Source organism: Rhinoraja longicauda, chromosome 9 (genome assembly GCF_053455715.1).
Source record: "Rhinoraja longicauda isolate Sanriku21f chromosome 9, sRhiLon1.1, whole genome shotgun sequence".
Taxonomy (NCBI): domain Eukaryota; kingdom Metazoa; phylum Chordata; class Chondrichthyes; order Rajiformes; family Arhynchobatidae; genus Rhinoraja; species Rhinoraja longicauda.
This window is the reverse complement of record NC_135961.1, coordinates 31,715,250-31,743,188: the sequence shown is the minus strand read 5'-3', so window position 1 is coordinate 31,743,188 and position 27,939 is coordinate 31,715,250. Positions and strand designations below refer to the sequence as shown.

The 27,939-nt window shown below is 43.4% G+C and overlaps 1 protein-coding gene across 2 annotated transcripts in view; it reads left to right on the top strand.

The window, feature by feature from the left end:
• Positions 1-27,939, top strand: part of LOC144596574 (ALK tyrosine kinase receptor-like) — an 887,900-nt gene that overhangs the window by 228,279 nt on the left and 631,682 nt on the right. The window lies entirely within an intron of this gene.

Genomic DNA, 27,939 nt, shown 5'->3' with positions numbered 1-27,939 from the left:
TTTTCATCTCTGGTCTTGGTCCAACCATCTGCTAATCAAATCTACCCCCCCCATCCACTTCTCCTCACCAGTATTCACCAATCACTTGCCGTGCTTGATCCTATCTCCACTTCCCATCCAACCTCCTTCCCCCTTCCCAAAACAATCAATCTGAAGAAAGGTCTCAACCCTATTCATGCGTAGCAAGGAAATGCAGATGCTGGTTTGACTTGAAGATAGACACAAAATGCTGGAATGATTCTGCTGTTCAGGCAGCATCTCTGGAGAGAAAGAATAGAGCACGTCAGGGAGACCGCTGAGTTACTCCAGCTTTTTGTGTCACCTATTCGAGTTCTCCAGAAGTGTTGCCTGACCCACTGAGTTACCTCAGCACTTTGTGTCTTTCTTTGTTAACCAGCATCTGCAGTCCCTTGTGTCGTGTTCTTTACCACCCTGTCTAATTGTGTTGCCACTTTCAGGGAGCTATGGACTTGAACCTCTGCATTCCTCAGCACTCTTTGCTTTTTCCACTCTGGTACTGGAGTTTTCATGTAATGGCAAGGTGAAGCTCAGGGATAGAGCACAAGGAAGATGACAAAGATGGACTTGTTGCTCAGTTGAGAAAGCTACATCGCACCCGTAGCAATTGCATCTATTCCTGAAGCAACACTAATTCATAAAGTAGTGTAATTATACTCTTTGGATAATTGATTTAATTATCTTGCGACTTCTAAACTGAAAAATCAGAATGTAATAAACTACTCTAACATTGACTAAGCTGCTAGAGTCTAGGATGTGATATGTAATCAAACTCCTTGGTTTAGGTTTAGACCTGCTATCTTGCAAGTGGATAGCTTTACACGTCATTGATTCATACAGCATGGAAACAGGCTCTTCAGCCCAACTTGTTCACGCTGACCAACATGCCCCATCAACACTAGTCCCACCTGCCCGCCTGTGGCTCCTATGCCTCCAAACCTACCCTATCCATGTACCTGTCTAAATGTCGCTTAAATGTTGCGATAGTATCTTCCTCAACTACCTCCTCCACCAGCTCGTTCTATACACCCACCACCCTTAGGTTCCGATTAAATCTTTCTCCCCCCCTTAAACCTATGCGCCAGAGACTCTGATCCTGACTACAGGTGCTGTCTGTACGGTGTTTGTATGTTCTCCCCGTGACCTGCGTGGGTTTTCTCCAGGAGCACCAGTTTTTTTTCCCACACTCCAAAGATGTACATGTTTGTAGGCTGATTAGTTTGTTAAATTTTGAATTGCCCTTAGTGTGTGGGGGATTGTGTAGTGGGGGGATTGCCGGTCAGTGTGGACTCGATGGGCCGAAGGGCTTGTTTCTGCGCTGTATCCCTAAACTAAACAAAAGCTTGCAGATAGGCACGTGGCTACCTAGTGAATGGAGGGATATGGGGGATCATGTGCATGTGTGCGGGGATCGCTGGTCGGCGCCAACTCGGCCGGCCACTGACTCGGGCGGCACGGTGGTGCAGCGGTAGAGTTGCTGCCTTGCAGCGAATGCAGCGCCGGAGACTCAGGTTCGATCCTGACTACGGGCGCCATCTGTACGGAGTTTGTACGTTCTCCCCGTGACCTGCGTGGGTTTTCTCCGAGATGTTCGGTTTCCTCCCACACTCCAAAGATGTACAGGTATGTAGGTTAATTGACTGGGTAAATGTTTTAAAAAATTGTCCCTAGTGTGTGTTGGATAGTGTTAGTGTGCGGGGGTCGCTGGACGGCGCAGACTCGGTGGGCCGAAGGGCCTGTTTCCGCGCTGTATCTCTAAATCTAAAAAAAAATCAAAGATTCTATTTCCGCGCTGTCTAAACTAAACTGTCCTTTGGTTCTTGATTCCCTGACTCTGGGCAAAAGATTCTGTGCATTTACCCAATCTATTCCTCTCATGATTTTGCACACCTCTATAAAAGTTTGTCTTTGGTGTTGTGCAATGTGTGCAAATTAAGCCAAGAATATCTCTAGAGAAGGGAAGCAAAGTTTGCGAAAGGAAATTATCACTGACAGATCTTTGCACTTCCTATTATTTGTTGTTAGGTGTCTGGTAGCAATATTCAACCCTCTGCCCGATTGTGAATGGTGGTGAGAACACCTGATGTCAGCACAGGGATTGGGGAATAAGAAGTTATTTGTCAAATTGATTAACCACTGTGCTCCCTTGTTTATTGTTTTATTGTGTTAACTTGCTTGCCCAAACTTCAAATGGATCTGTTGTGCACATAATCCATTTTTCCTTTCAGACCGCTGTAACTGTCTCAGGAAGTAATCATAAACTATCTTGGCACAGCCAATTTCCCTCACTGTATGTCACCGGGAAGCTTTCAAACGTCATTATGTTGGGGAGAAATACTGTTGAAGACCCTGTAATATTCTCATAAAGCCAAAACCAATAATGAGAATGTTGTCCGATTGCAAAGTGCCTGGGGATGCAATGACCCTCGTCTGAACTTTTAATGAGTTGTCCACTGACATATTGGTGACCCCTTGTCAGGCTTGAAAAGTTTCTATACAATTACGTTTCTTCATCTTCTATCAGTTAATTACTCTTTATCCACTAATGGTACAAATATACAGTTAATATTATTTACCAGTCCCGGCTTACATTCTTTTATAATGTATTCTTGAAGTGTCGCAGATGGAGAGGTTTCAGACCGAGAGACCTTTGTGTAATAACTCTTAAGTGCTCTTTTACAGAATAGGTCTTTAGAAATTCAAGTCTATTTTTTTGTACCTTGTCATACCACTTTTAAACTGTTGGTGTTGCTAGTGGAGGCTTTAAAATTAATTTATTGGAATAATATTTTTTGGCTGAATTTTTTTAATTAGAATTTAATCTTTTATTTGGATTTCATTTGAAAGACTCAATGTATTTAAATAAAGAAAGCTAATGGAAGAAGGGAATGGAAATATTAATGCCGTGCCATAAAAGGCAACGTTTTAGGGCAGCAAATAGATAATCATCATTAATAACAGGATGCTTATTTTATTGATAAGCATGCCTGTAAGTAAATTCTTAACTCTGAATTATGCCATATATAGTAATATAACATAATAGATTACAGTTCAAGTCGGCACAGAGAGAACGTGCAAACTCCGTACAGACAGCACCCATATTCAGGATTGAACTCTGGTCTCTGGCGCTGTGAGGCAGTAACCCTATCGTTGCGCTACCGTGCCGCGCCAATTTGAACTCAATTGAATTTGAACTCGATTGAATTGAATTCAATATTTATGTACACCAACTAGATATTTAAGGTTAGTTTATTTAAGAAAAAAATCTGAAATGATGACGATTCATCTGTTGCATACATTAAAAAAAATAGTTTCTTAATATTCTGCAAAGGTAAGATGCTCTCCTTCTACAAGATAGACACAAAATGGTGGAGTAACTCAATGGGTCAGACAGCACTTCTGGAGAAAAGGAATAGGTGGCATTTCATGTCGAGACCCTTCTTCAGTCTGAGAGTCTGCTTCCACAATCTGGCCTTTATGTACCACTAAACACACAACAGGACTGTCCCTGAACGGTTCTTTGACAAGGCTCAACAAGGCCAAGGGCAGTTGGGGTTGGCCACTAAACACTGACCTTGTCTCTGATACCCGCAATCAGTGAATGGATTAATTAGGTTAAATAGGTTACAAATGATTGTACAAACTTTCCATGATTGCTTCTTTTATCATCATGTTATCTCGCCGAACTGAAACATTTAATTTGACAATCATTTTATTCATGGAATTTATCAGAGTTATTTTTTTCACCTCAGTAGTGACTGCAATAATAACACAGCAATTATATTCTGCAGTATTTCTTACGGTTTGGGCTGTCGCATTTTCTCTTTTAAATATGAATGTTGGCATTTTAAGAATTGAGGAAAACCCAAACATGTCAGCAAACCTAAAGAAAACAAGATGACCCCACAAGACACTGTTACTGTGAGGCACAAGCATAGAATGGCCCAGCACGGAACTTCGACCCAACTTTCCCACGATGCCCCATCTATGCTATTCCCACCTGTGTGAGTTTAGGCCGTATCCCTCTGAACCTTTCCTATCCATGTTCCTGTCCGAATATCTTTTGTTCCAAAGAAATCTGAAGTTGGCATGGAATACAACCATTTCCATTTTCAACTTTACTGAGGGAATTGAGCAATCAAAGAATATTGGAGCGCAGGGGGTGATCTTACAGAGGTGTACAACATCATGAGAGGAATAGATCGGGTAGATGCGCCAAGTTTCTTGTCTAGAGTAGGGCCATCGAGAACCAGAGAACATCGGTTTAAGGTGAGGGGGGAAAGATTTAATAGAAACCTGAGGCGTAACATTTTCACCTAAAGGGTGTTGGAACGAGCTGCTGGAGGAGGTAGTTGAGGCAGGTACTATCACAACACTTAAGAAACATTTAGACAGGTACATGGATTGGACAGGTTTAGAAGGAAATGAGCCAAATGCAGGCAGGTGGGACAAATGTAGATGTGACATGTGGTCAGTGTGGGCAAGTTAGGCTGTAGGGCCTATTTCCACGCTGAATGATTCTATGACTATAACATGGGAATAATTGCCAATACCGTTATAGTTTTACAAAGCCAATGCACACCCCTTGTGTAAACAGGTGTTTGTGGTTAAACAGCAGCAGACAAGCTGTATTGATCCAATTTGATTAAAAGATTTATCATGTGAAAGAGATAAGCAATACATTCAAGTAAGCTAGGGATGAAATCAAAGATACTCCTGTCTCTCCCGTGTTAAATGGATTTTCACCAGAGTGCACGTGATCTATCGAAGAGCAGTGATTAACTACAGAATTGGCTGCAAAAAATTAAATGCAAATTGGTTCTCCACAACATGGTTCGCAATAGCTAAAGAAATGGACTTGGTGTGGAACATTGACTGCAAACATAAAGTAACATTGGCTTCCTTGCAGAATTGGCTTACAATAATTAACCAACAGATTCCTTGCAATATTGATTGCAATAATTAATATCCTGCAGTGAATCTAAGGGTTGCATTTAAACTTTGCAGCCAATTGTGCAGGTAATCGCTGCTCTTCAGCAGTTCATGAACACTATGCAGTAGATTCCCTACAGTATTAACTGCAATAATTGAGCAGCAGATTTTCCATGCGGCATTATCATATATCATCATATCATATCATATATATACAGCGCGGAAACAGGCCTTTTCGGCCCACCAAGTCCGCGCCGCCCAGCGATCCCCGCACACTAACACTATTAACACTATCCTACACACACTAGGGACAATTTTTTTAAACATTTACCCAGCCAATTAACCTACATACCTGTACGTCTTTGGAGTGTGGGAGGAAACCGAAGATCTCGGAGAAAACCCACGCAGGTCACGGGGAGAACGTACAAACTCCTTACAGTACAGCACCCGTAGTCAGGATCGAACCTGAGTCCCCGGCGCTGCGTTCGCTGTAAAGCAGCAACTCTACCGCTGCGCTACCGTGCCGCTGCAATAATTAAAGAGCAGCAGGAAGAACAGCTGCAATAAAACAGCAACTCTGATATATTATCTGAGTTTAAACCGCAGTACTTTCCTTGCAACACTGACTGCAACAAAATTAAGAGCAGCTGATTGCTTGCACTAATTAAAGGAATAGATTCGGTAGAGGCACAGTCTTTTCATCCAGAGTAGGGGAATCAAGAACCAGAGGACATGGGTTTAAGGTAAGGGAGGAAAGATTTGATAGGAACCCGAGGGGTATCTTCTTTACATAAAGGGTGGAGGGTGTATGGAACGAGCTGCCGGAGGGCGTAGTTGAGTCAGATGCTATTGTGACGTTTAAGAAATATTTAGACGGGTACATGCATAGGATAGGTTTAGAGGGATATGGGCCAAGCGCAAGCAGGTGGGACTAGTGTAGATGGGACATTTACACAGGATAGGTTTAGAGGGATATGGGCCAAGCGCAAGCAGGTGGGACTAGTGTAGATGGGACATTTACACAGGATAGGTTTAGAGGGATATGGGCCAAGCGCAAGCAGGTGGGACTAGTGTAGATGGGACATTTACACAGGATAGGTTTAGAGGGATATGGGCCAAGCGCAAGCAGGTGGGACTAGTGTAGATGGGACATTTACACAGGATAGGTTTAGAGGGATATGGGCCAAGCGCAAGCAGGTGGGACTAGTGTAGATGGGACATTTACACAGGATAGGTTTAGAGGGATATGGGCCAAGCGCAAGCAGGTGGGAATAGTGTAGATGGGACATTTTGGTCGGTGGGGGCAATTTGGGCCAAAGGGCCTGTTTCCATGCTGTACGACTCTATAAACAACTGTGGTATTGCTACACTATGAAACATCAATAACTACTGCAGTTTTGATTGCAATGAACAGGAGGTTCTCTGCAATATTGACTGCAGCAATTTAACAGCAGCTGTTTTCCTCCAGCATTGACTTAAACAAATTACCAGCTGCAGATTGTTGTAGACTGCAAGAATTAATCAGCAGTTGTTCCCTGCAGCATTAAATGTGACAAAACTCCAGCTGCAGATTCCTTACAATAAGTACAGACCAACTGCGTCCAGGCAGCATTTGCTGCAATCGTTACATGCCAGCAGCTTTCCAATGGTGTTGACTGCAATATTTAAGGAACAGTAGTTGTTCTGCGGTATTGAAGACAATAAATAAACAGCAATTCCCCTGCATTCTCAACTGCATCATTAAACGGCATCGGATTCTCTGCAGTATTGATGGAAGGGCTAAAAAGCACCGATTTCTCAGCAGCACTGATCATAATAAATGTCTAGCAGCCACTTCCATATTGGCAACAATTAATGGTAGATTTACCGTAAAATTTTCTTTAATTAGCAGTAGTTTTCCCGCAGTATTGGCTGCAACAGTTGAACAGCTGCAGAATCCCTCGCATGTTGTTTGTAGTCGCTAAACAGCAGCAGGCATTCGGCAGTATTTACTGCATTGCTCAATCGCATGCATTTATGGGCGAAGATATTAATTGGCTGCAGAATCCCTCAGGTCTTGAGAGCAATATTTAAACAGTAGCAGATTCATTGCAGTATTGATGCACTAATTAAATTGCAGTATGCTCCATGTAGCTTTGCCTGAAATAATTAAACATCGATTTTCCTGCAGCATTGACTGCGATGATTCAATTGCACCAGGCTTCCCGAAGCATTTTTAACACAATTAAACAGCAGTGTATTTCCTCGTGTTTATTGTTAGTACTAAGCAGCAGTAGATTCACCACAACACACGTGCAACAATTAAGCCACAGCAGTAATGATTGCAACAATTACGAAGTATATTTTCTGCAGTATTTTCTCTTTTATATTAACCAGAAACAGTTTTCCTGCAGTGTTGACTGCAATAGTGAACAGTATCAGATTCCCTGCAGTATTGAGCCGGTAATTAACCAGCAACAGGTCACCTGCTGTGATAATTCGAGACGGTAATGGGGGGCAGGCACAGTGGCGCAGCGGTAGAGTTGCTGCATTACAGCGACAGAGATCCAGGTTCAATCCTGACTATGAGTGCTGTCTGTACGGAGTTTGTCCGTTCGTCCTGCGACCACGTTGATTTTCTCTGGGTGCTCCAGTTTCCACCCACACTCCAAAGACGTACAGGTTTGTTGGTTAATTGTCTTTGGTACAAATTGTAAATTGTCCCTAGTGTGTAGGATAGTGCTAGTGTACAGGGTGATCGCTAGTCGGTGCGGATTTGATAGGCCTGTTTCCGCGCTGTATCTCTACATTCTAAATAACTGCAATATTGAGAGAACAGTAATTTTCACTGGAATTTCCTTGCATCAATTAAATATAACAATATTTCCATCCCATTGTCTGATAGAATTAAACAGTACACTACTGTAGCTGTTTCATGCAATTAGTTATAGAGTTATACTGCATGGAAATGGGCTCTTGGGACCAATTTGCTGACGCCGACCAACATGCCTCATCAACACTTGTCCACCTGCCTGCATTTGGTCCATATCCCTCCAAGCCTTTCATATCTATGTACATGTCTAACTGTTTCTTAAATGTTGGGATAGCCCTTGCCTCAACGACCTCCTCTGGGAGCTTCTTCGATACACCCACCACACTTAGTGTTAAAATGTTACCCCTCCAATTGCTATTAAATCTTTTCCCCTCATCTTAAACCTATGGTCTACACACTTTTCCCATGGCATTGAATGAAATAAAATAACAGGTACAGTCTCCTTAGACAATATTTAAAGACAATATTTCCAATGAGCTTTGGCAGCAATCATTAAAGATCAGTGGGCTTTCTATGGGGTTGACAACAGTATCGAGTGGCGCAGTAGTGCAGCCATTTGGTGCTGTAGCCTTATCTGGCTTCCATCCTGATTTTGGATGCTGCCATTGTAGAGTTTGCATGTTATTTCCCCTCCATATCCTAAGGATGCTTCGGTAGGTTAAATGAGCTGTTGTAGATTACTTCTAATGTTGACAAATAGAGTGGCTGGAAGAGCTGCTGACTCACGGCACCAGAGACCCGGGTTTGATCCTGACCTCAGCCTGTGTGCAGCTAGCACGTTCTCCCTGTGACCATGTGGGTTTTCTTCGGGTACTCTGGTTTCCTCCCACATCCCAAAGACATTGGGGTTTGTCGGTTAATGGGCCTCTTCAAATTTGCCCCCGAGTGGGTGAGAAAGTGGAATAACATAGAACTCGGGTGAGCGGATAATCGATGGTCGGCGTGGACACAGTGGGCCAAAGGGTATGTATCTTTAGCTTGGTAAAGCGCAGAAACAGGCCCGTCGGCTCACCAAGTCCGTGCCAACCATCGATCCATGTACACTGGCACTATCCCACACACTAGGGCAAATTTACCATTTTTACCAAAGCCAATTAACCTACAAACCTGTACGTCTTGGAGCATGGGAGGAAACCGGAGCAACCAGAGAAAACCCATGCAGTCGCGGGGAGAGCGTACACACTCCGTATAGATGGGACACTTAGTCAGGATTGAACCCAGGTCCCTGCCGCTAAGCAGCTACTCGACCTATGCGCCACCGTGCTGTCCTGTCGCTAAACTAAACTAAATTGAGTGGCAAAAGAATAATAGGAAATTGATGGGCATGAGAGCATTTTGTGTCTATCTTCGGTATAGATCAGCATCTGCAGTTCCTTCTTACACAGAGAGAGGAAAAAATCACAGGAGTAAGGACATAAGAGGGGGATTGGAACTGAAGGGATTGCTTTGCTGGAAGCCAACAGAGTCAATGGGCCGCATAGCTGCCTCCTGTGCTGTAATGTATAAATCAAAGGAAAGTGACTCTTCTGTAGATTTGGGAGTAATAAATAAACAACGGCAATTTCCACACATATTGGCGCCATCATTACACAGGATTATCTGCCCTGAGGTATTGATGGAATAATTAAAAAGCAGTGGTTATGCTGCCGTATTGACTGCACTAATTGTACAGCATCAACCTCCTGCCATATTGGCAATCATTAAGCAGTGGCAGATTAGGCTGCAGCAATGGCCATTAAACAGCAGTAGATTCTGCGCAGCAGTGGAGTTCTTAATCTTCGGTCAAATTCTTGCGACATTGAGTGAAGATTCAATTGGCCGCAGATTCTCTGCAGGGTTGAGAGCAATATTTAAAGAGCAGCAGATTCCTTGCTTTGTTGGCTGCAATAATTAAAGAGCAACAATTACTCTGCAGTATTGTCAGCACCAGTGAAACTACTGCAGTTTCTCTGTAGTGTTCGGTGCAATAATGAAGGCACGGCAAATTCTTGTGGACTCGCTGCATTGCTGAACACAATAATTTGACAAAGAAAATTTTGCTGCAGCATTGTTTAAATGGCAGCATTCTGCTGCAGCATTGTTTAAATGGCAGCAGCAGTTCTACTGCATTGACTGCAGTAATTAAGCAGTATCATTGATTCTATGAATTAAATTAAAATGGTACGGTGGTTATGGGAGATTTCAATATGCAGGTAGACTGGAAAAATCAGGTTGGTAATGGACCCCAAGAAAGGGAGTTTGTGGAGTGCCTCCGAGATGGATTCTTAGAGCAGCTTGTACTGGAGCCTACCAGGAAAAAGGCAACTCTGGATTTAGTGTTGTGCAATGAACTGAATTTCACAAGGGAACTCAAGGTAAAGGAACCACTAGGAGGTAGTGACCATAATGTGATAAGTTTTAATCTGCAATTTGAGAGGGAGAAGGTAAAATCAGAAGTGTCAGAGTTGCAGTTGAACAAAGGGGACTGTGGAGGCATGGGGGAGGAGGTGGCCAAAGCTAACTGGAAAGGGAGCCGAGCAGGGATGACGGTGGAACCGCAATGGCAGGAATTTCTGGGAATAATCCAGAAGATGCGGGATCATTTCATTCCAAAGAGGAGGAAAGATTCTAAGGGGAATAAGAGGCAACCGTGGTTGACAAGAGAAGTCAAGTATAAAACTAAAAGAGAAGACTTATAACATAGCAAAGAGTAGCGGGAAGCCAGAGGATTGGGAAACTTTTAAAGAGCACCAGAAGGTAACTAAAAAGGCAATCAGGGAGAAAAGATGAAGTACGAAGGTAAACTAGCGAAGAATATAAAGGAGGACAATGAAAGCTTCATTAGGTAGGTGAAAAGGAAAAGATTGGGCAAAACAAATGTGGGTCCCCTGAAGACAGAAACAGGTGAATTTATTATGGGGAACAAGGAAATGGCAGACAAGTTGAAGAGGTACTTTGTTTGGTTCTGTCTTCACTAAGGAAGACACACTCTCCCAGATGTATGAGGAGACAGAGGATCTAGGGTGATGGAGGAACTGAAAGAAATTCACATTAGTCAGGAAATGGTGTTGGGTGGACTGATGGGACTGAAGGCTGATAAATCCCCAGGGCCTGATGGTCTGCATTCCAGGGTACTCAAGGAGGTGGCTCAAGAAATCATGGATGCATTGGTGATCATTTTCCAATGCTCTATAGATTCTGTATCAGTTCCTGTGGATTGAAGGGTTGCTAATGTTATTATCCCACTTTTTAAGAAAGGAGGGAGAGAGAAAGCAGGGAATTATAGACCAGTTACCTGCCATCGGTGGTGGGGAAGATGCTGGAGTCAATTATTAAAGATGTAATAGGATAGCAGTAACAGGATCGGTCCAAGTCAGCATGGATTTACGAAGGGGAAATCTTGCTTGACTAATCTTCTGGCATTTTGAGGATGTAATAAGTGAAAAGGATGAGGGAGAGCCAGTGGATGTAGTGTATCTGGACTTTCAGAAACCCTTTGATAAAGTCCCACACAGGTGATTTGTGGGCAAAATTAGAGCACATGGTATTGGGGGTAGGGTATTGACATGGGTAGAAAATTGGTTGGCAGACAGGAAACAAAGAGTAGGACTTAACGGGTCCCTTTCAAAATGGCAGGTCGTGACTAGTGGGATGCCGCAAGGCTCGATGCTGGGACCTCAGCTATTTACAATATATATTAATGATTTAGATGAAGGAATTAAAAGTAACATTAGCAAATTTGCACATGACACAAAGCTGGGTGACAGTGTGAACTGTGAAGAGGATGCTATAAGGATGCAAGGTGACAGATAGGAAAAGGGGAAGTGCAACGAGACCTTGGTGTCCTTGTACACCAGTCACTGAAGGTAAGCGTGCAGGTACAGTAGGCAGTGAAGAAAGCTAATGGCATATTGGCCTTCCTAACGGGAGGATTTGAGTATAGGAGCAAAGAGGTCCTTCTGCAAATATACAGGGCCCTGGTGAGACCACACCTGGAGTATTGTGTGTAGTTTTGGTCTCCTAATTTGAGGAAGGACATTCTTGCTATAGAGGGAGTGCAGCATAGGTTCACCAGATTAATTCCTGGGATGACGGGACTGTCATATGATGAAAGAATAGAACGACTGGGCTTGTATTCACTGGAATTTAGAAGGATGAGAGGGGATCTTATAGAAACATATAAAATTAGTAAGGGATTGGACACGCTAGATACAGGAAACATGTTCCTAATATTGGGCGAGTCCAGAACCAGGGGCCACAGTTTAAGAATAAGAGGTGGGCCATTTAGAACTGAGATGAGGAAAAACTTTTTCACCCAGAGCGTTGTGAATTTGTGGCATTCTCTGCCTCAGAAGGCAGTGGAGGCCGATCCACTGGATGCTTTCAAAACAGAGTTAGATAGAGCTCTGAGGGCTAGCGGAATCAAGGGATATGGGGAGAAGGCAGGAACGGGGTACTGATTGTGGATGATCAGCCATGATCACATTGAATGGCGGTGCTGGCTCGAAGGGCCGAATGGCCTACTCCTGCACCTATTTTCTATATATCTATGTCTGTCTAAATTGACATAAAGGAGTATCGAGTGCGATAATTAAAAGTCTGCAGTTTACATACACGATTGACCTCTGATTAAACAAAAGCAATTTCCCTGCAGTTTTGTTGGTTGTTTATATAAAGCATAATTTTCTATGTCTGCTGAGAGTAAACAGTTGCAGGTTCCTTCTGCATTGACCAGAGTAATTAAAGAGCAGCATTTTCATGTGGTACTAATAGCAATACTTAAAGAGTAACAAATTAACTACAATGTTGGCTGCACTCACTAAACAGCGGCAGTCAATCTGCACTGTTGACTGCAAATAGAAAAATATTAATAATTTATCTGCCATATTCAGAATAATTAAATAACTAGATTCTATTTGGGTATCAACTTCGGTTCCTAAATAACAGCAATTATTCTGCAATATTGATTGCAACAGTTAAAAATTTGCTGATTCTTTGCAGTATTAACTGCAGTAATCAGATAGCACTACATTCCTGCAGGGCTGTCTTCAATAATTAGGCTTCAGTGTCCACTGCAGTTATTGAACAGAACGAGTTTGGTTTAGTTTAGAAATACAGCATGGAAACAGGCCCCTTGGTTTATCTTTACAATTTTCACCGAAGCCAATTAACCTACGAACCTGTACGTCTTTGGAGTTCGGGGAGGAAACCGGAGCACCCGGGGAAAAACCACGTGGTCACTGGTACAAATCCCGTACTAACAGCGCCCAAAATCAGGATCGAACCCGAGTCTCTGGCACTGTCAGGCAGCAACTCTACTGCTGCGCCACTGTGCCGCCTGTGTAGTTTTCCTGCATTATGAATCATAGCCACTAAAGAACGGATCATTTTCCATGCTGAAATTACGGATCAATATCGGGTTCCTTGTAGTATTCATTTTGATGACTGTACAGCCGAAGATTACCTTAAGTATTGACAGCTATAATTAAACAACTACGGATTCCCTGCAGCATTACTGGATGAATTTATCTGCAGCAATTTTCCAGCAGTGATGATTGTAATAACCTCACAGCAACTTGTTCCCTGTGGAGTTGGTTGCAGTGATTAAACAGCTGCTGTTTCTTCAAAGCATAATTTTTCAGGATCTGGATGTCACTGGCAAGTACAATGTGTTTTGTCCATCGCTTAATTGTCCTTCAGAAGGTGACAATGAGCTGGGCTTAGGAAGTTCAGCATGTCCCCACCAACCTGCGCCAACGTCTACTGATATGCCATAGAAAGCATCTTATCCGGATGCATCACAGCATGGTTTGGGACCGCAGGAAATTGCAGAGATTTGTGGACATAGCCCAGACCATCCCGCAACCAACCTCCCTTCCATTGACTCCATCTACACTTCCCGCTGCCTCGGCAAGGCCACCAGCATCATTAAGGACAAGTCTCGACCCAGTCAACTCTCCCATGAGGCAAGAGGTAGAGAAGTTTGAAAACGCACACCTCCAGATTCGGGGACAGAACTGAGCGGACTTCTCATCAGCTGGAGTGTGTTCCTGACCTCCCATCTACCTCATTGGAGACTTGAACTATCTTTAATCAGACTTTATCTAGCATTTAATGTTGCACCCTTTATCCTTTACCTGTACACTGTGGATGGCTTGATTGTAATCATGTGTATCCTTTCCTGCAACTGGAAAGCATACAACAAAAGCTTTTATACCAAGATGCTGGTTTATACCAAAGACACAAAAGTCTGTAGTAACTCAGCAGGTCAGGCAGCATCTCTGGAGAACATGGAAATGTGATGTTTTAGTTCGGGGTCTTTTGTCAGCAATAGGGGTGCGGCATGGTGGCGCAGTGGTAGAGTTGCTGCCTACAGCTCCAGAGACCCGGGTTTGACCCTGACTATGGACAATATCTGTATGGCGTTTGTATTTTCTCCCTGTGACTGCATGGCGCTGTGAGGCAGCAACTCTACCGCTGCGCCACTGTGCTGCCCCAAGTAATAGTCCAGGTCAGTAACTGCAGTGTATTTTGGAGCGGTTTCCTGCACTGCAACCACCATGTGCTGGCAGGGTACAAAATTAACGTTTACTATATTGGACGGAGGACCAATAACGTGCTTTGTCTTGGAGTCAATCACAACAGGAAACCCAGCCTTTGACCTGGTAGCCATGATATTTATGTGATTGGTGGAGTTGAGTTTTTGCTCAGCAGTGAGCCCTTGCAGTCTTGACAACAGATTTAACAGTAGCAACTTCCACTGTATCGCAGAATCAACTCGTAACATTTTATTCCTGTATTTATTGCAGTAGTTGTATTGATCATTAAACAGGATACTGCTTACACATGAATGCTACAATTAGAATGCTACAAATTAGTAATTTTCTATATTCAGAGTAATGTTTAACAATATCTGATTCCCTGCTGCACTGTGTGAGAATGAAATGAAAGCTAATTCACTACAGTGCTAACTGTGATAATTAAACAGAGACACATTTGCCGCAGCACATTGGTTGCAGCAATTTAACGGTAGTAAATTCATTGCAGCTTTAACTACAATAATTAGTAGACGCTTTTCTGCAGTATTGAACAGAAATTTGTATGCGACATTAACTGAAATAATTAAACAATAGTAGTTTTCAGAAGTATTGACCATTGTAATCGAACAGCTGCCAGAGGAGGCAGTTGAGGCAGGGTACATAGCAACGTTTAAGAAACAATTAGACAGGTACATGGATAGGTTTGGAGGGATATGGGCCAAAAGGCAGGCAGGTGGCACTAGTGTAGATGGGTGTTGGTCGATCTGTGCAAGTTGGGCTGAAGGGCCTGTTTCCACAATGTATCACTCTATGACCATAACAGTTGCATTGTTGACTGCTCTAGGAAACAGCGGCAGTGTCCCTCCAGTATAACATTTTTTTTTAGATTTTAGATTTAGAGATACAGCGCGGAAACAGGCCCTTCGGCCCACCGAGTCCACGCCGCCCAGCGATCCCCACACATTAACACTATCCTACACACACTAGGAACAATTTTTACATTTACCCAGTCAATTAACCTACATACCTGTACGTCTTTGGAGTGTGGGAGAAAACCGAAGATCTCGGAGAAAACCCACGCAGGTCACGGGGAGAACGTACAAACTCCGTACAGACGGCGCCCGTAGTCAGGATCGAACCTGAGTCTCCGGCGCTGCATTCGCTGTAAGGCAGCAACTCTACCGCTGCGCCACCGTGCCGCCGAACATGAAGACGTTCAACAGTAGTTTGGTTTTTGCAGTATTAATTCTCGCAGTATCCTCACAGTATTGCCTGCAGTTATCAAACAACAGCAAGATTCCATGCACTATTGCCTGCAGTCATTTGAACAGTTGGAGTGTTCTTGCAGTTTTACAATCAATAATAAAATAGAAGATTCCTTGAAATATCACGAGTACCTTTGATAAATCCCTGCAGTATTGACCGCAAGAATTAAACGACAGCAGGGTTTGTAATTTGTCTAGGAAGGAACTGCAGTTGCTGGTTTACACAGAAGATAGACACAAAATTCTGGAGTAGCTCAGCGGGTCAGGCAGCATCTCTGGAGAAAAGGAATAGGCGATGTTTTAGGTTGAGACCTTCTTCAGACTTTATTTTAAACGGCGCCAAAATTGTGGCGACTGTGTATTTGTGGTTGTGCAAAAATAATTTCACTGTACTGTGCAATGGTGCAAAAGAATCATTAAACCGTAGCAGTTCCTGCAGTATTGGCTGCAGTGAAGTATTCATTGCCAGAAATAAACAACTGCAGATTCTCAGCTGTATTATTTACAAGAATTGGGGTGCAGCATTTGACTGCACTCTTAACAATAATAATATAACAGCTGCAAATTTCCTTCAGAATTCCTCACATTCCGTCAGAAGAGGCCCTGCATTACTGATAGCAATAATGGAAAGCTGCTGCTTTGACTGGTGTGACTAAACAGCAATAGAGCCCATGCAGTATTTGTTGCAATCATTAAACAGGGTACTGCTTACACAAGAATGCTACAATTAATAGGCAGTAGATTTTCTATATTCAGAGCAATGTTCAACAATAGCTGATTCCCTGCTGCACTGAGTGTGAGAATTAAATGAAAGCTGATTCACTGCAGTGCCGACTGCAATAATTAAACTGCAACACATTTGCTGCAGCACATTGGTTGTAATCATTCAACAGCAGCAAATTCATTGCAGCTTTGACTGCAATAATTAGACAGCAGAAGTATTGAACAGAAATTTGCATGCGGTATTGACTGAAATAATTGAACAATAGCTGTCTTCCTGATGTATTGACTATTGGAAATGAACAATCGCATTGTTGACTGCATTAGGAAACAGCAAAGGTTTATCTCAGGTATTGAGTGCAGCAGTTAAATAGTAGTTTATTAACTCTCATAATTAAATGGCAGCAATAATCCTGCAATGTTGCCTGCAGCAATTAGACAGCTGCAAGTTTCCATGCACCATTGCCTGTAGTAATTGAACCGATGCAGTTCTTGTGGTCAATAATGGCAGCAGATTCTTTGAAATATCAAGGGAAATAATTGTACAGTTAATAAATCCTTGCAGTGTTAACTGCAATAATTAAATGGCGGCGGGTTAGTAATTTGTCTGCTCTGTAACCCATGCATTTATTTAGTGCACTGTGTCATTCTGTTTTTTAAAAAGTCCAAAAATTATGATATTGTTTTGTGCCATGTTTAGAAAATCTTTGCTAAACTAACTGCCGAAATGTCGCTTTGGTTCAGTAATTGTAGGGAAATTCTGGTCGCATTTCTTGCAGCTGCTGACCCTAATCATTGCAACTGCAATCTCATCACCCAGTCCATAAAGGTGCAGACGCACATAGACACGCACACACATCTCCACGTCTGAAGAAGGGTCTCGACCCGAAAAGTCACCCTTTCCTGCTATCCAGAGATGCTGCCGGTCCCGCTGAGTTACTCCAGCATTTTGTGTCTATCCTAGATAAAGTTGGTCACTTGCAGACAGCTTCAGCATGATTTCTGAGGATTGACACCTCTGAGGGTCGCACAGCGGTGGAGTTGCTGCTTTACAGCGCCAGAGACCTGGGTTCGACCCTGACTATGGGTGCTGACTGCATGGAGTTTGTACGTTCTCCGCGTGACCATGTGGGTTTTCTCCGGGTGCTCCGGTTTCCTTCCAGATTCCAAAGATATACAGGTTTGTTGGTTAATTGGCTTCAGTAAGAATTGTAAATTGTGCCTAGAGTGTAGGATAGTGCTCGTGTACGGGGATCGCTGGTCGGCGCGGACTCGGTGGGCTAAAGGGCCCGTTTCCGCGCTGCATCTCTAAACTTAATTGATGGAATTAGGAGGAGGGAATTTGAAATGTATGGATCGAGAGAGGTAAATGAATCATATTACAGGCAGACGGGGAATATTTATGAAGCAACTGCAGATGCTGGTTTAAACCAAAGATAGACACAAAAAGCTGGAGTAACTCAGCGGGACAGGCAGCATTTCTGTAGAGAAGGAATGGGTAACCTTTTCGAGTCGAGACCCTTCTTCAGACTGGTTACGGGTAACGAGAGATATAGATGATGATATGGGGGCGTGGCAGGTCAGGTCAGAAAGGTCAGCATAGGAAGGGGTAGGGGAGTTGCAATGATTGGCCACTGGGAGATCGATAGTTACTGACATAAAGCAGGTCTATATCTGAACAGAATACGACTGATAGAGGGCAGGTCTATACCCCTACAGATAGATACTGATGTATGGCAGGTCCATGCCCCAGCAGATTGACACAGGTTCATCACCCATTTTCCAGCAACTGGCGGTCTCGCACCTCCATTAATCTGGACAAAATGTATGAGAACGCACTTGAAATCCACCCCCCTGCAGCCAAGGCTCTGGAACTCCAGCCCGGCTGAAGGCCTAGATGGACCGTTCCGGTACTGTTGGATTCCTTTCGGAGGCCTCCGTTGGTCTGGCAACATGGATAATCCAAAAAAACGCTGGAACTAAGGGCGCTGGAAAACAGATGGACCTGTACTGACTTTAGGCACATCTACATCATTATTGGTAGATAAAGCAACTCTCTATCTTTACAGACTGATACTGACATAAGGTAGGTCTATACCTCTATAGATTTATTCTGACACAACGTAGTTTTACACCTCCACAGACCGATATGTTGAATGGGCTGCAAGTGTTGATAGTTTATCTGCAATTTTAAATTAAACCACAAGGCTCACAAGTGTATTTTTGGCAGAAGTGAAGTGGTGTCAATTTGCATCTGGTGCTTAAATCTTCTGTGCAATTAAGAGGAGGTAATTGTGCACTTCTGACTTCATTACAGAGCTCGGTTACCTTACATTGTCCTGATCCTAATTTTTTCTCTCTGTACTTGACTGCGAGTATTCTTGTATGTGGCTTCTGATGAGACTCTGCAAGGTTGATAAATGGAACAAACTGCTTGACAAGAAAGCATTTAGCCTTTAGGCTTTAGAGATACAGCGTGGGAACAGGCCCCTCGGCCCACCAAGTACGCGTCAACCTGCGATCACCCCGTACATCAGCACTATCCTACACACTAGGGACAATTTTTCCAATTTTACCGAAGCCAATTAACCTACAAACTTAAGTCTTGGGAGTGTGGGAGGAAACCGGAGCACCCGGAGAAAACCCCTGTGGTCACAGGGAGAACGTACAAACTCTGTACAGACAGCACTTGTAGTCAGGATCGAACCTGGGTCTCTGGCACTGCGAGGCAGCAACTCTACCGCTGCGTCACCGTGCCCATTGGATATTGGGAATGAGTGTGTAGGATGTTACAGGGTTCATAGAAGACTTTCCAGGGTCTGATGTTGCCTCTCAGGAAACGCGGACATATGTTGTCTTCAGAGATGTTTGGAGTGGGAGTCCTTCCTGTTGATGCAGACGGAGATTTGAATGACTCTATGCCCTCATCTTCCTTTTTGCAGCTCCTTGTGTTCATCCTAGTTGCATATCTTCACACGTCCTGCTGTCTGACCTGCTGGACTTTCCTTCTCAGTCTGCTTGTCTGATGATCAAGATATGCAGTGCACAGCGAGGGTGACAGCCAGGCAGCTGAGTAGTGTAGAGCCATTGAAGAATGGTGCAGACAGCCCAGAATGTTATCTTCAATGCGTAGCTGCAGGCAGAGGCACGGCTGTAATTGTAGCATTGCTCATTTGTTGTGTGTCTGTGTGGAGTAAGAAGCCATTTGAGGAGGGAGTAGCTTTAATCCCCCAAATCATGGTTCGTTTACAGTGTGCTCCCTGAATCATATACCAGGCAGCTGTGACTGAAGTCAAACTGAGTCATGGAATGGTTAACTGCAGCAAGTTTCCCAAACTTTTGACTCTGATATTCAATTCACTGCAAAACTCACCGCAATAGCTGATAATTTGCAAGCAGCATCCACTGCCATCAACGCGCACCATCATTTTCTAGCTGCAATAATTAAATAGCAGCATCTTCACCGAGGCAGCAGGGTGGCACAGCTGGTAGAGCTGCTGCCTCACAGCGCCAGAGACCTAGGTTCGATCCTCACCTCAGGTGCTGTCTGCGTAGAGTTTGCACGCTCTCCCTGAGACCATGTGGGTTTTCTCTGGGTGCTCCGGTTTCGTCTCGCATCCCAAAGATGTATGGGTTTTACATTGATCGGCCTCTGTAATGTGCCCCTAGTATGTAGGGAGTGGATGCGAAAGTGGGATAACATAGAACTAGTGTGTGAACGGGTGATCGGTGTGGACTCAATGGGCCGAAGGGCCTGTTTCCCTGCTGTATCTTTCATTTCAAACACTCAATTCTCTCTGGTATCGACAGATGAAGTTAAACAGCGAGTCATTTTGGCAGTACTGATTGCAATAATTGAAAGCAGCATTTCCCCTATGGTATTGAAGGCAAGAAATATATAGCCACACCGTTCCTGTTGCATTTTCTATTAATTCAATTAGCAGCTGCAGATTTGCCACCGCCTTGTCTCCAGTAATTAAAGTGCAGATTCTCTGCAGAAGAGATGGCAACAAGTAAATCATAACAGCCTGTCCATACAGAGTTAGAACATAGAACGATACAGCACAGGTACAAGCCCTTCAGCCCACAGTGTCTGTGCCGAACATGACAACATTCAAAACTAATCCCATCTGCCTACGCATGGTCTACATCCCTCTATTCCTTGGCTGTTCCTGTGCCTGTCCACATGCCAATTAAATGTTGCTGTTATATTTGCTTCCATTACTTCCCACAGCAACTCGTTCCAGGCACCTACCATTCTAAAACATAACTTGCTTTGTAATCTCTATTAAGCCTTGCTCTTAGTACCTTAAGGCTATGCCCTCTTCTATTTGACAAGAGTTAAGAGTGTTTTATTATCTTATATCCCAGATAGAACAATGACATTTTTACTTGCAGCAGTAAACAATATGTGTAGGGAAAAAAACCTGCAGATGCTGGTTTAAATCAAAGGTAGACACAAAATGCTGGAGTAACTCAGCAGGTCGGGCAGTATATCTGGAGAAAAGGAATGTTTCGCATCGAGATCGCTCTTCAGACAGCCAGGTTGTTGCGCTGGCACCATTTGGTCTGTCGATCGATCTCACTTCTTTTCCATCACCTTCTGTAATTCGTCCAACAACGTTAGAGTCATTGGTGAACTTGAAGCCGCGTCCCTTCCTGAGCCAATCAAACACCTGCTTCTTAAGTGTCAACTCTCCTGCTGATTTTTCAAAAATGCTTTCTCTCCTCTCAAAATGACTGCTCACTAAATCTCTCCTTGACTTTTAAGTTTTTAAGTTTGATGTTTTGAAGATTAAAAAATAATCTCCCACCTCCCAGAGTTCTGCAACTTTCCCTTCTTTTATTGCCTGCTGCACCTCTTCCTGAATCAACCAAATTTACCAAAACACTGATTATAATAATTTTTAAAAGCTATTATACTTCAGCATTGGAGCAGTTTATAAACAGCATTGACCATTATTCTGACCCAGCTCCAGATTGGATAGGGTACTGACTACAATTAGATGGTACAGAAATGGTACAGAACCATTTTCTCCATCATATAATTTAGAGAATTGCTTTATAGCAGCATTCAGTGCAAAGATTAAACAGCTGGGGAGAGAAATAATGTTTTGTTCTAGGTTAGATGTCTGTCAAATAGGCTGCTTTATCCTGATTTTTGTAAACTGGCATCTGCAGTTCCTCGTTTCTATATTTTGACTGTGCCACTGAAATCTCCTCAAGGTGTGCCAACTTTGAAGAAGTTCTCCTCCTCTCCCCGAAGGAGGTCCTTTAGACTTTAGAGATACAACGCGGAAACAGGCCCTTCGGCCCACCGAATCCGCACTGACCAGCGATCACTCCTTCTGTGAGACCCTCTCTCACTGCTTCCCCCCCTCCCAACCCTGCACAGATATTGCAGGCCAAAAGACCTGTTCCTATACTATAGTGTTCTATGGGTTGTTCTCTGTGTCCAAAGACACCTTGATGAAAGTACTACATCCCGGCTGACGTCTAAGAATTTCTGGACCATGACTGTTCAGAATGGAAGAGATTTGGGGATAATATTGAAAACTATAATTTCACGCATCGGGAACACACAGGTCTGTATAAGTCGTGGAACCACACACTTGCCCATCTGTCAATCTGCCCACATTGGCCACACCCCTCACCTCAAAAACCCACAAAACCAAAGTGGAAAGATTTCCCCCTCAATCCTCAGGGACTGTCTAAGGGAAAGAAGAAGAAATGAACTGTCCATCTGCGGTATTGCCCACAGTAATTCAAACGCTGCAAGTTTCATGTAGTATTGACTACATAATCAAGTAACATTAATTAAACAGCAGCAGAGTTGCAGCAACATTGGTTGCATTATTGATTGCAATAATTAAAAGGGTACTGTTTGCTGCAAAATTGATCTATTGACTTACTACAGTATTTACTGCAATAATTAAATAGCAGTATATTCCTTTTAGTTTTGACTGCATTAATTAAAGAGCAACAGATTCCCTGCAGCTTTTGACTGCAATAATTAAACAGCAGCAGATTCCTGCGGCGTTGACTGCATTAATTCAATAGCAGCATATTCCTGCAGCATTGGCTGCATAATTCAACAGCAACAGATTCCTGCAGTTTTGACTGCACTAATTAAAAAGCAGCAGATTCCTGCAGTATTGACTGCAATGATGTAGCAGCAGCTGCTTGCCTCTAGCATTGACTGCAATAAAGTAAACTGTAATAATTTCTCTGTATTTTTGCAATGCAACAATTTAAAAGCAACATTGATTACAGTTATTAAGCAGCACCAGGTCAAACACTGCATTGATTTCTGCAGCGGAACAATTGCAACATTGCACCCATTGAATCGACTGCAATATCTGAGCTGCTGCAGTTTTTGCCCTGGTATTTACTGCTTTAATTAAACAGAGCACATTTTCCACACAGCATTTCTGACAACAAAGAATGCTGAGCTCATTTCACACTAAACTGAACTGCGACCCTCATTAGCTGTCCTGCCCATCTATTGTAATTCCCTACAAACCACCAATCCTATTAAACTACAACCCACAAATAAGCTCTGAACTATATAGACTTGGCGGCATTGGTTTTGTCTCTTTGCACTATTAATGTCTGTTTGTTTTTATCCATGCATGTGTGCATATACACTGAACTTCATCGCTTATTATATTGTTTACAGAGTACTATGTTTACATATTCTGTTGTGCTGTTGCATGTAAGAATTTCACTGTTCTGTCTGGATCATATGACAATAACACACTCTTGACTAATATTGACCCAAACCTGGATTATATGATATTTTCCCACTAAATGACAGCCCTTGTGAATGCTTCCTCATCAAAACAAGAATTCTCACCTTGAACCCACGAGAAAGGCAAGAACATCTGCTGCTTGCGTATCTATTCCACATTTTCCTTGGCCAACAATGATCTATTCTACATTTTCCTTGACCTCCATTCTTTGTCCTATTTTCACACCTTGCACTACCTTATCTCTGTATCTCTCTCTCCCCTGACATCAGTCTGAAGAAGGGTCTCGACCCGAAATGTCGCCCATTCCTTCTCTCCCGAGACACTGCCTGTCCCGCTGAGTTACTCCAGCATTTGGTTTAAACCAGCATCTGCAGTTCCTTGCTACATATATTTCCATCTCAATGCTTCGCAGCATGTCACACTATATCCTATCTTGTGAAATACTCTTTTGTGTTCACTGTTGACTGATGGACGATGGTATTGATGTTCCCTCAACTGGAAAAGAGCAGCGGGTCAAGGAGGCAGCTCCACACCACCCTCAATACCAATGAAGAAGCGCTAATCCCTCCGTACTGTCCACCACACCTGCATAAAAACAAATAGAGAAAAACCCACTCTTTTCATTGAAATCTTTAGACTTTAGAGGTACAGCGCAGGAACAGGCCCTTCAGCCCACCGAGTCCAAATCGACCGGCGATCACCCAATACACCGGCACTATCCTACATTCTAGGGACAATTTGTTATTTTGCTGATGCCAATTATCATATCATATCATATATATGCAGCCGGAAACAGGCCTTTTCGGCCCTCCAAGTCCGTGCCGCCCAGTGATCCCCGTACATTAACACTATCCTACACGGGACAATTTTTACATTTACCCAGCCAATTAACCTACATACCTGTACGTCTTTAAACCTACAACCATTTAGAACTGAGATGAGGAAACACTTTTTCAGTCAGAGAGTTGTGAATCTGTGGAATTCTCTGCCTCAGAAGGCAGTGGAGGCCAATTCTCTGAATGCATTCAAGAGAGAGCTGGATAGAGCTCTTAAGGATAGCGGAGTCAGGGGGTATGGGGAGAAGGCAGGAACGGGGTACTGATTGAGAATGATCAGCCATGATCACATTGAATGGCGGTGCTGGCTCGAAGGGCTGAATGGCCTCCTCCTGCACCTATTGTCTATTGTCTATAACATGCATGTCTTTGGAGTGTGGGAGGAAACCGCAGCACCGGGAGAATGTACAAACTCCAAACAGACAGAATTCTTAGTCAGAATCGAACCCTGGGCACTGGAGTTGTAGTTTACTTTTTAGTTTCTTGTTATGTGTACCGAGGTGCAGTGAAAAGCTTTTTTGTTGCGTGCTATGCAGTCAGCAGAAAGACTACGTAATTACAATCCAGCCATTCAGTGTACAGATACAGGATGGCCTGTTTCCGGCTGTATATATATGATATGATATGATATGATAACGGGAATAATGTATAGGGCATGATAAAATCCAGTAAAGTCTAATTGAAGATTGTCCGAGGGTCCTCAATGAGGTAGATGGTAGGTCAGCTCGCTAATTGTTGATAGGATGGTTCAGTTGCCTGATAACAGCTGGGAAGAAACTGTCCCTGAATCTGAAGGTGTGTGTTTTCACACTTCTATACCTCTTGGTATAGACTGGTGAAGACTGGTTGGACTTGGCAGGTCCATGACATGACTTGCAGCACAAGTCCCACCAAACACTATACTGGGGATGGAGGTTAGCCCATGCATACAAATAGTCAGACTCGAGGCAAAGTGGGCAGAGTAGTAACCTCTGGAGAGAGACACAAAATGCTGGACTAACTCAGTGGGCCAGGCAACATCTCTGGACAAAAAGAATAGGTGATGTTTTGGGTCTATTGAGAGTCAGGGTAGAGGATGTGAGAAGGTAGAGAACAAATCGGAGCCGGCACCGATAGTCAATAACAGTGGTCCATTGTTGGCTGTGGAGGAGGGGATAACAAGGGGATAGGAACAGTAAAACTAGTAGGACTGCTAGGGTGGGGGAGGGATGGAGAGAAAGGGAATGCAAGGGTGACTTGAAATTAGAGAAATCAATATTCATGCCGCTGGGTTGTAAGCTGCCCAAGTGAAATAACTAACCTCTGCAATGGTCTTTTGAAACACAATGTTGTCGTCTATTCACTCTCTAAAACAAACATGGTTGCAGATGGCACATTGGTCTGTATCGCAAATGGATGAGACTACAAAAGTAAGTCCAGAATGTTTTATAGTCATATGTCCCGATAACGGAACAATTAAATTTCTACTTGCAGCACAAAAGATATGTAAACGTAGTATTCTGTTAAAAAACGTAATAACAAAAATAGTTCAGTACATATATCTGAACTTTTTTTTGTTACTACGGGTTTCGTTTAAAAAAGTATATATTTGTAAAGCTAACAGACAAATATGCACAATAATAATGCAAAGTAAAAAATAATGCCCCCAAGTCTATGTAGTTCAGAGCCTATTTGGAGGTTGTAGTGTTTAATCGCCTGATGGTTGTCGGGAAGAAGCAGCTCCTGAACCTGGACGTTACAATTTTCAGGCTCCTGTACTTTCATCCCGATGGTAGGAGTGAAATCACAGCATGGCCAGGGTGGCGTGGGTCTCTGACGATGCTGACTGGCTTTTTGAGACATCGGCTGCTGTAGATCCCTGGCTTTGATGGTGGGGAGGTCAGTGCAGCCTTTACATTAAATTATTGGGGATGGGGTACGTGTTCGCATTGTGATCTCGTCAAGCACCCTTCTAATAATTGCAATTGCAGTCCGCCATTCCCCACTGCCTTGCGTCTTTCCTTCCCTCGTTCATGAATACCATGCAGAGCACGATACGGCGCAGTGGCGTAGCTGGTAGCAAGGCTGTCTCACAGCACCAGACACCGGGTTCCATCCTGACCTCAGGTGCTATCTATGTCGAGTTTGCATGTCCTCCCTGTGATCACCAGGATTTCCTCCGGGTGTTCCATTTTCCTCCCACATCCCAAAGACATGAGAGGACTAGAAATTTGACATAAATTTATATTGCGGAAATCGGCCCTTCGTCTCACGGGTCAAGCTGATGAATGATCACTCCGTATACTAACCTACACACCGGGGACAATTTTTACAACTTTCACAATTTTCACTGAAGCCAATTAATCTACAATCCTGTATGTCTTTCGAGTGTGGGAGTAAACTGGAGCACCCAGAGAAAACCCACACGGTCTTGGGGAGAACATAGAATCTCTGTACAGACAGCACCCACAGTCTGGATTGAACCTGGGTCTCTGGTGCTGTAAGGCAGCAACTCCACCATTACATCCCATGTGCTACCCTTCAGGGGGTGTTTAGGTTAATTGACTGCTGCAAAATTTCCCCCAGTGTGAAGGGGGTTGTTGCGAATGTGGGATAAAATGGAACTAATGTGAATGGGGGATCGTTGGTTGGCGTGGACTCGGTAGGCTGAATGGCCTGTTTCCATGCTGTATCTCCAAACTAAAAATGAATATTTCAAAACAAATTTACACATGGGATTTTATTGTACTGTTCCTCCCTCATAGGAGGGGCAGGCTGGCTTTAAACTTCACAGACTAGCTTTAACTGGAGCTTGCATCTCCACACATTGCCTTCTGCTAAAGTCACTTAGTGCTGGCTAAATGCCACCATCATTATAATAAGAAATAGCACAAGCCTGGCACATTGCCTGCATCACATTGAACAAGCACAGGCTAATCGCGCATCTCAATCCCTGGGCTTGTTTACGCCGTCTGTCAAATTTAGCCTCTGTTATCTCCATTCCTTCTGTTGTGGTTCGGTGTGGGTTAGTAACTCCTGGGTACCTCTCCTGAGGTAAAGTGGGCTAAGACAGCACCAAACAGTTATTTGAATGCGTCTTAGAAAAATGGAAAATATAACCAAGAATATTTTGTCATAAACACAGACACAAGGATCTGTCTCGACCCGAAACGTCACCTATCCATGTTCTCCAGAGATGCTGCCTGACCCGTTGAGTTAATCCAGCATTTTGTGCCCTTTTGTGTATTAACCAGCATCTGCAGTTGTTTATTTCTTTGAGCTGCAGATGCTGGTTTACAAAAACAAAGACACATTGTGCTGGAGTAACTCAGTGGAACAGGCAGCATCTCAGGCATATATCTCCAGAGATGCTACCTGACCCGCTTAGTTACTCCAGCACTTTGTGTGTTTCTTTCAGCTGTAAACACATTAGCCGCCTTTGGCCTGAATCATTTTTGGGAAGTCAAATTTAGTGACCTAATATTCCAGCTAACAGATTGGCAACCATTTGAGCTTTCAGCTGATGGTTTTGTTATTTGTGGTGGAATCACAAAATAAATTTATCAAGGTGGATGACTGGGGGCAAGAAATGCAAAAGGTGTTCCAAGGGTTTTCAAATCATGAAACGTCCAGAGACAAAATCATGGATTTATTCACAGCTGCATAGAGCACTGGAAACCTTGTAGAGAGATGGTGTGGAGAGCTGGCGAATCTCTGGTGGTTATCAACCATGCTTCCCTTGTCGACATAGAGGTGTCGATACACATATACTGACTCGTCTGTGTTGACAAGGAAAGCATGGTTGATAACCATCAGAGACGTGCAGGCTCTCTTGACGCGATGCTATTGGCATTGTACCAGTGCATATCGTCACATAAAAAGCACTGGTTATCAGTCGATCAGGATCAGAGCTGGAGTAACTCAGCAGGTCAGGCAGCATCTCTGGAGAACTTGGAGAGGTGATGTTTTGGATTGGGACCCTTCATCAAAATCTGCAGTTCCTTGCGTGTCCTTTGCAACCGTAGGATTGGACACGCTACCAATTTGGTGTAGGAAACCCAACATGCCAGGTTTAATATAAGATTTCACAGATAATATATTGATAAA